The sequence below is a fragment of the Cavia porcellus genome, unplaced genomic scaffold (genome assembly GCF_034190915.1).
Source record: "Cavia porcellus strain 051 isolate PalLab524CR breed Dunkin Hartley unplaced genomic scaffold, mCavPor4.1 scaffold_42, whole genome shotgun sequence".
NCBI lineage: Eukaryota > Metazoa > Chordata > Mammalia > Rodentia > Caviidae > Cavia > Cavia porcellus.
The window spans coordinates 7915892-7924160 of NW_026947525.1; the positions used below are offsets into that span (position 1 = coordinate 7915892).

Below are 8269 nucleotides of genomic sequence, written 5' to 3' on the forward strand. Positions count from 1 at the left end.
CAAGGAAGCCCTAAAAGAACTGAGCCCAAGTGGCTTACAGAATTCTAATGGGCACCAAAGCCTGCTGCCCATTCTAGGCTAAAGGTAGTTAGAGGAAGAGAAAGAGAAAAGAAACAAAAGCAAATAAAAGCATACCAGAGCAAAGCCAGCACAAATGAGTACTGCAATCCAAAATAACTGCTAGACAAATAATTTTAACCTCTGAATCTCTTCTCAAGCCAATTAGTGTCCCCAAATGACAGCAACAGTTCCAAGGGACCACCAACAATGGCACCCTCATCACACAAATGGCCCTGATGACCACCTGATGTCTCAAAATGTATTACATCCCACAATCCCCCAACAGTGAAGGTCCTTACCTTGCTGCAGGAATGACCTTGGAGTAAATCCAAGCCCTGGGGCCAGTGGATTCTGGGGAGAACTTCCCAGCAGGAAAACAGGCACAGATCTCCCCCTCCCCAGCTCCCCAGCAGCCTTTTTCCTTTTCACAGCAAAAGGGGGAATCTTTTTAGGCTGCCTATGCCGTGAATAGGAAAGGAGGAAAATTCCTAGTTAAAAAAGTCATTCCTAGTTAAAAAACGGTCTTGAGTTCAGGCCTTGCTAACAAAATAACAACAAAAAAAAAAAAACAGTGACCCATGGTGTCCAGGGATACAGCTCAGGGACATGAGCACCTGCCTGGCAAGCATGAGGCTGTGAGTTTGGTCCACTGTCCCGAAAAAAGAAAGTAACCCTGGGCCAGAGATGTAGCTCAGCACCACACAGCCTGCCTGGAAAGCCCAAGGCCCGACTTCATTCCCAGTACCAATAACTGTTGTACTCTAAGAAAGTAGCTTCATCATTTTGTGTATTATAGCAAACCTGTACCGCGGCTTACTAAATGTTTTCTTTTCTTAACTGATATGTTAAGTGACCCAATTGATATGTTGAGCAATACTCTCCCCTGTAAAGAATTACAAAAATTTTACTTAATTAAAATGTTAATCACGGAGCGGCCCTCTACAAACAAGAAGAGTGGTGCTAAAACAAGCTAACAAGGGCTGTTAATCACGGGTAGGCGCCTCTAGTCTTCGCTAAAGAACTAAAGAAGACAAGAAGGCCCACTAATTTACACATTGTTTAAAATAGTGTGTTTATATGCGGGGAGATTTGCCCATGAGTTTAACCTTTTTACCTAACCTTAGTTACTCTTCCCACAAGATAGATACTCGCCGTTTTCCTGTTCTGTAGCGCGCCTTATTGCCTCCCCCCACCCACCTATCTGGGCCATAAAGAATTTGGGTTTCTGGTGACCTCTCCCCGACCTGGTGATGATCTGTCATAAAATGAGCCTGCCCCAATTTTAAGAACTGTTTAGCTTCAAAGAAATTACCGGGAAATACTGTGGCCCAAACCCCGATCGGTGCTTTCCTTTTGTTCTGTATGTACCAATGGGTTAGATATCAGATCTTTGTAAAACTTAAGTTCCAGCATCTCATAACTCGTGACCCCTTCGCACTCACTGGCGAAGACAAGCTGTCCTGGGATAATTAACTCTCCACTTTCTTCCCCAAATATTGCTGCAGATGTGCCACTCTGAGATAATGTCAGTCTGCAGGATGAGAGTAATTTAAGCAACACCAGGAACTCCCGGGACTGTCAGAGCTAAGTGGACAGCAATACAGTTTCCAGATGCGGGTCAACAGGTTTAATGGCCTTACAGGTTTCCTCCCCACTTTCCCTTACTTTTAAAAACCCCTTTCCCCAGTCTTGGGCGCGCAGTCTTTGGTTTGATCCAGGAGAGACTGTGCCGCCAGGACTGGCTCAATAAAGCCTTTGCCACTTAAGTTTTGGACTCTTGTTTCCGTGGACTTTATACCGGGGCCCACGTTATAACATTTGGGGGCTCGTCCGGGATGGAAGCAAGACTCCAGACTCATTTCCGAACATCTGAAAGTAAGTGCTCTGGAGGTTTTGTTTGGGCCGCGGTCAATTTGTAATTTTGAGGGGACGCCCTCAATTTGGGAGTGGGAACCACCCGAGGACAGAGTCAGTTGGTTTGTTGGACAAATTCTGTCCATCTGTGAATCTGCCCCGGGTGAGGAACCACTCCATTCGGAAGGGGACGCCCTTAATTTGGGAAGTGAAGCCCCCGAGGACGAAGTCAATTGGTTTTTGCCATTTGTGACTCCGCCTGGGTGGGGAACCACTTCATTAGTTAAATTTGTTAATTCCTCCAGATCCCAAAATTTGACTAATTTTTGAGCAAAGGCCATTCTGCTGCAGCTTGTCTTGTCCTGTCTCGTCTTGTGTGTCGGTCTGTGTGTTCATTTGTTCTAATTGTTCCCCTTTTTGGTCACCTAACTCTAACAGAGCCTTCTTTCTTAGGAGCTCCTTCCTGGAATTCGGAGTGGGCAAAGGTGATTCCGACCGTTTGCCTAGTCTCTGTAGTTTTTCTGTTTAACCCTAACTTTGCCTTTTAAGTTTTTTTTCCAGCAAAACCAGCGACACCACCAGCTATGGGTCAGAACGAGTCCATTATGGGTCGGAACGAATCTGTTCCCAGCACTCCCCTTAGCCTTGTCATTGACCACTTTAAAGAATTCCAGAGGCGAGGTGGGAGATATGGGGAAAGGGTTCGCAAAGCCAGACTAACAACCTTTGTCACACAGGAGTGGCCCCTGGGGACCCAAGGAGTCTGGCCCCCTTTTGGGTCCTTTGATATGGAGACAGCTCGAGCGGTCCGCCAGTATGTATTTGGGCCCCCCGCTCACCCCGATCAGATTGTCTATATCCAGGCTTGGATAGATACAATCTATGATGCTCCCCCTTGGATTGAGCCACTTCTGAATGGAGTCCTAGCAGCCCTCAAACCGAAATCCAAGGCTGAAGAGGAGACCTCCAAGCCCAACGCACCTCCAGTCTTACCTCCGAGCGAAGACTTCTCCGACCCGCTAGACATCCTTCCCTTACCCCCTCCCCCGTATCCTGCCCCTGAGCCACAACCTGACTCCACCTCGCCCTCCCCGCCTCGGCCCATTCGAACCCGCCGCCACGCTCGACCAGAGGGACCTCTGGAACAGGGCCACGAGGCAGCGCCACTGTGTCCTCTGCGGGAGGTCCCAGCCCCGAGTGGGGGCTCCATGTTTGTGTACACCCCCTTTTCTTTCTCTGACCTCTATAACTGGAAAAGTCAGAACCCCCCTTTCTCAAAGGACCCAAAATCTCTGATTAGCCTTATAGAGTCTGTTTTCTCCACCCACCTTCCCACTTGGGATGACTGCCAGCAGATCCTACGCATCCTTTTCACGGCTGAGGAAAGGATGCGAATCTGCGCTTTGGGGCAAAAGGGAGTCCGAGAACCGGATGGATCTCCATCCACTGATCGGCAACGAATTGAGCACTTGTTCCCCTCCTCCCGACCCGAGTGGGACCCTAACACGGATGCAGGTAAGAAGGCTCTCAATGAGTATCGCCTGAGGCTCTTAGATGCACTTCGTGCGGCTGCTAAGAAGCCCACCAACCTTTCCCGAGTGAGTGCAGTGCAGCAGTTAGCCGATGAGTCTCCAGCGGTGTTCTTAGAGCGCCTTTTAGAGACCTATAGATTATATACTCCAATCAATCCGATGGCACCCGAGAACGCACGAGCAATTAATATTGCTTTCGTGTCCCAGTCGGCCCCTGATATTAGAAAAAAGTTACAAAAGCTTGAGGGATTCGAGGGAATGCCTCTCAGCCAGTTGGTCGAGGTCGCACAAAAGGTTTTCAACAATAGGGAAACCTTACAAGAAACAACAACCAAAAGGATGACTAAAGTACTGAAATTACTTTGCGAAAAAGAAGCCAAGAGGTCAGCTAGCCCTAGGAAAAAGAAAGCTCGAGGTAAGCGACCTCCTCTAGACAAAGAGCAATGTGCGTACTGTAAGGAGATGAGACATTGGCATAAGGATTGTCCAAAGTTAAAGCCTAAGACAGAACGAGAGACTAAGGCCCTGTTGTCTCAGAAATGAGGAGGTCAGGGCTCGCCGCCACCCCCCGAGCCCCGGATAACTCTCCAAGTGGGGGGGCAACCGGTGGACTTCCTAGTCGATACAGGAGCTACCTATTCTGTGCTGACTCAACCATTAGGAAAACTGACCAAGCAATCTGTCAATGTGATAGGAGCTACAGGGGGCCGAAAATCGTACCCAAAGGTGACAGCTAGTCTGGCTCGACCTGGACATAGACTGGTCCAACATGATTTTCTCTGGGTCCCTGAGTGCCCGGACCCCCTTTTAGGGCGGGACCTTCTACATAAATTACAGGTGCAAATTGACTTTGTTACGAATGAACCTAGACTGAAGCTAGGGACTGATACCCCCTCAAAATCAGAGGGTATTAGAGTGTTGGCTCTTGTCCCAGAAGGAGAAAGTTACCGCCTGCTGGGAAATTTGTCTAGTGCACCCGAGTTGTCACGGACTGACTTAGAATTAGAACTGCTGAACAAATGGAAACAGGAGATTCCAGAAGTCTGGGCAGAAAACAACCCTCCAGGGCTAGCAGTCAACCAAGTCCCCCATGTGGTAGAACTCTTGCCTCAGGCACGCCCCATCTGCTTAAGGCAATACCCAATAAGCCTGCAAGCCCGGAAAGAAATTAAAGTCCACATACAGAGACTAAGAGACAATGATATTCTCATTCCTTGTGTCTCTCCCTGGAACTCGCCCTTGCTCCCAGTTCAGAAACCGGGGACGAATGACTATCGCCCTGTACAGGATCTCCGAGAGGTTAATAGACGAGTGCTGACTCTACACCCAACAGTGCCAAATCCTTACACCCTGCTCAGCCTCCTTAATCCGGAGAACACCTGGTACTCTGTCCTGGACTTAAAGGATGCCTTCTTCACCCTGCCTCTTGCTCCGGTGAGTCAACCCCTATTTGCCTTCGAGTGGACTGACCCAGATACAGGGGTAAAGGAACAGCTGACCTGGACACGTTTACCTCAGGGCTACAAAAACTCTCCCACCCTTTTTGACGAGGCGTTAGCAAGAGATCTCTTAAGATTTAGAGAGGAACACCCCGAGATAGTGCTCCTTCAATATGTAGATGATTTGTTGATAGCCTCAACGTCCCTAAAAACATGTCAAGAGGCAACTGAGGAGTTGTTAAAGACTTTGGGACGATTAGGCTATAAAGTCTCGGCTAAAAAGGCTCAACTGTGTCGCCAGGCCGTGACTTACCTGGGCTATAAATTACAAGAAAAAAAGAGGACTTTATCAAAAAAAAGAATCCAGGCCATATTACAAATCCCATCCCCAGAAACTAAGAAACAGGTGCGGGAGTTTCTGGGAGCTGTCGGATACTGCAGACTATAGATTCTAAACTTTACTGAAATCGCTCGCCCATTGTATGACTCTTTAAAGGGAGAGACTCAAAAGTCGCTCGACTGGACAGATGAGTGCGAGCAGGCTTTCCAACAGCTCAAGCGAGCTCTGACTGAGGCTCCAGCCCTGGGGCTCCCTGATGTTACTAAACCCTTCACCTTGTTCATAGATAAACTCAGAGGCATAGCAAAAGGGGTTCTAACTCAAGATATTGGCCCTTGGAAGAGACCTATAGCCTATCTTTCTAAAAGACTCGACCCAGTGGCAGGAGGGTGGCCTCCGTGCCTGAAAATTTTGGCCGCTGTGGCAATGCTACTCAAAGAGGCTAAGAAGCTCACTTTTAGACAAAAGATTTCTGTGGTAACCTCCCACAGCCTAGAGACTCTTATTAAAACCCCCCCAGAAAAATGGCTTTCAAATGCCAGAATTCTACACTATCAGGCCTTGCTTCTAGACCCAGAATCAGTAGTTTTCAAGACCTCCTCAGCTCTAAACCCAGCCACTCTCATGCCCGACGATAACCCAGAAAACCAACAGATGCCTCTCCATGAGTGTGCCGACATTCTCGAGTTACAGCAGAACTTGCGAGCTGATCTAACCGACCAGCCTTTTAAGGACGCTTACAATTATTTCACCGACGGAAGCAGTTTCATTCAGGACGGGAGGCGAGTGGCCGGCGCAGCAGTGACCACCGAGAAAGAGGTACTCTGGGCTAAGCAGTTAGAGCCTGACACTTCTGCCCAAAAGGCAGAGCTCATTGCTCTGACAGAGGCATTAAAGCTAGCCTCAGAAAAGAGGGTAAACATCTACACAGACAGCAGATATGCTTTTGCTACTGTACATGTACATGGAGCTATTTACCATGAACGCGGTCTCTTGACCTCGGCCGGGACTAAGATTAAAAATGCCCCACAGATCCTAGACTTGCTAGCAGCTGTCTGGCTACCTCAGCAAGTCGCTATTATTCATTGCAAGGCACACCAAGTGGGAGATGACCCCATCATCATAGAAAACAATTTGGCCGATCAGGCTGCCCAAAAAGTAGCAACCACATCAGAGGGGCCTGCAGAGGAAATGACTGCCCTGATGCTAGTCCCTCAAGCCTTGTCAGAGCCTGTTTATTCGAAGACAGATTTACAGCTAGCATCTCAACTTGGAGCCAAACCCCGCACTCCAGGGGGCTGGTATCAGCTGCCCGACAAGCGAGTGCTGTTACCCAAAGCACTAAGACGAGAGCTTTTGCAGCAAGCTCATCAGGCTACTCATTTAGGAGGAACTAAACTAGCAGAATTGTTCAGAGATCGATTTTTCATTCCAAAGCTCTCCAAACTAACTGCCTCTCTGAGCTCTAGATGTCCACAGTGTTTGTTGGTCAACCCAACCAGGAAACCTCCACTGAAAACCACCCGGTATCGAGAAACCTCCCCAGGAGAACACTGGGAAGTGGACTTCACGGATATGGTAAAACCTGGCTTACAGGGACACCGCTATCTCCTGGTGATGGTAGACACATTCACTGGCTGGGTAGAGGCCTTCCCCACTAAGTCTGAGTCAGCCCTGGTTATAGTTAAAAAGCTACTACATGAGATTATACCCCGATTTGGCCTCCCATTATCAATGGGGTCCGACAATGGCCCGGCTTTTATAGCCCAAGTTACTCAAAAGTTAGCCCAAGTATTAAAAATCAGTTGGAAACTCCATTGTGCCTATCGGCCACAAAGCTCGGGACAAGTAGAGCGCATAAACCGGACCATTAAGGACGCTTTGACTAAGCTGTCTTTAAAAACTGGTGACAATTGGGTGAGCCTTCTTCCCTTTGCATTGCTGAGGGCCAGATGCACCCCATATATTTCTGGGATCTCCCCCTTTGAGGCTATGTTCGGGAGACCCCCACCTATAGTTCCTAAGTTGTCAGAAGACAAATTAGCCGAAGTAACTAACCAAGATCTCATTAAGTCCTTACAGAGTCTCCAGCCTGTACTGACCTCAATTCACCGGCTGTTCAGACAAAAACATCCGAACCCCGCCTTGGGAACGCTGCCCCAAGCGTCAATTGAGCCAGGAACGTCGGTCCTGGTGCGACGACACCACCGGGATTCGCTTGAGCCGCGCTGGGAGGGACCGTTCACCGTGGTGCTCAGCACTCCCACCTCCGTCAAGGTAGCAGGAAAAACTGCGTGGATCCACCACACACAAGTCAAACCACTAAAAGCTACAGACGACGAAAAGGGTCCCCGATGGACAGTACAACGGACTGGTAACCCATTAAAGTTAAAGTTTATAAAGGACTCTCAGCCATAAAATTATGTCTGTACTATGGTATTTGGCTTGGTGCTCGATTATAATTGTAAACCCCGGGAATGGGGACTGGATTGTTTCAGACGAAAAAACTAAAAGGGAACTAGGGAGAGCTAAAGGCACGATAAATCAAGTCACCATTGACCTATGTATACTTTTCAATGGGATAATAATTAATGATGACAGCCCAACTGACAGGGTAGGTGGGTCGGTCCACCGTAACCTCTGCTCGGGCCGTGGGCCTAAAGCTCTGCAAGTTATGTTCCAACTCAAGCAGGCATCCCTATATGTATGTCCTAAAAACCAGCCTGACCCCAATTATAATGTGTACTGTGCCTCCGATCCAAAACATCAATATTGTTATTCGTGGTCATGTGTCACAGGAGGCCTAGATGGATACTATAACTCTAAAAAGTATCTCGCTGTCAAGTACATAAAAAACAAAAACTGTTATGGTGTTTATACTTGTAACCCAGTCCAGCTGACCTTTCTAAATCCAACGGATTTTAGGTGGCTGGGGCAGAGACTTACTTACGCTGTTAAAATTTATAAATCTGGACATGATCCTGGAATTAGTATCAATATCTTATACAAGCCACCTAAAAAGCCTCCTGTAGTCATTTACAGGA

General features: G+C 48.1%; 1 long non-coding RNA gene across 2 annotated transcripts in view; it reads right to left on the reverse strand.

The window, feature by feature from the left end:
• The window catches only part of LOC134474895 (uncharacterized), a 111678-nt gene extending 110871 nt beyond the window's left edge, over positions 1 to 807 (reverse strand). For both annotated transcript variants that reach the window (XR_010045815.1, XR_010045814.1), the window contains exon 1: positions 360 to 807. This is a non-coding gene — a long non-coding RNA (uncharacterized LOC134474895). The remainder of the gene's footprint in view (positions 1 to 359) is intronic.
• Positions 808 to 8269: the final 7462 nt, after the last annotated feature.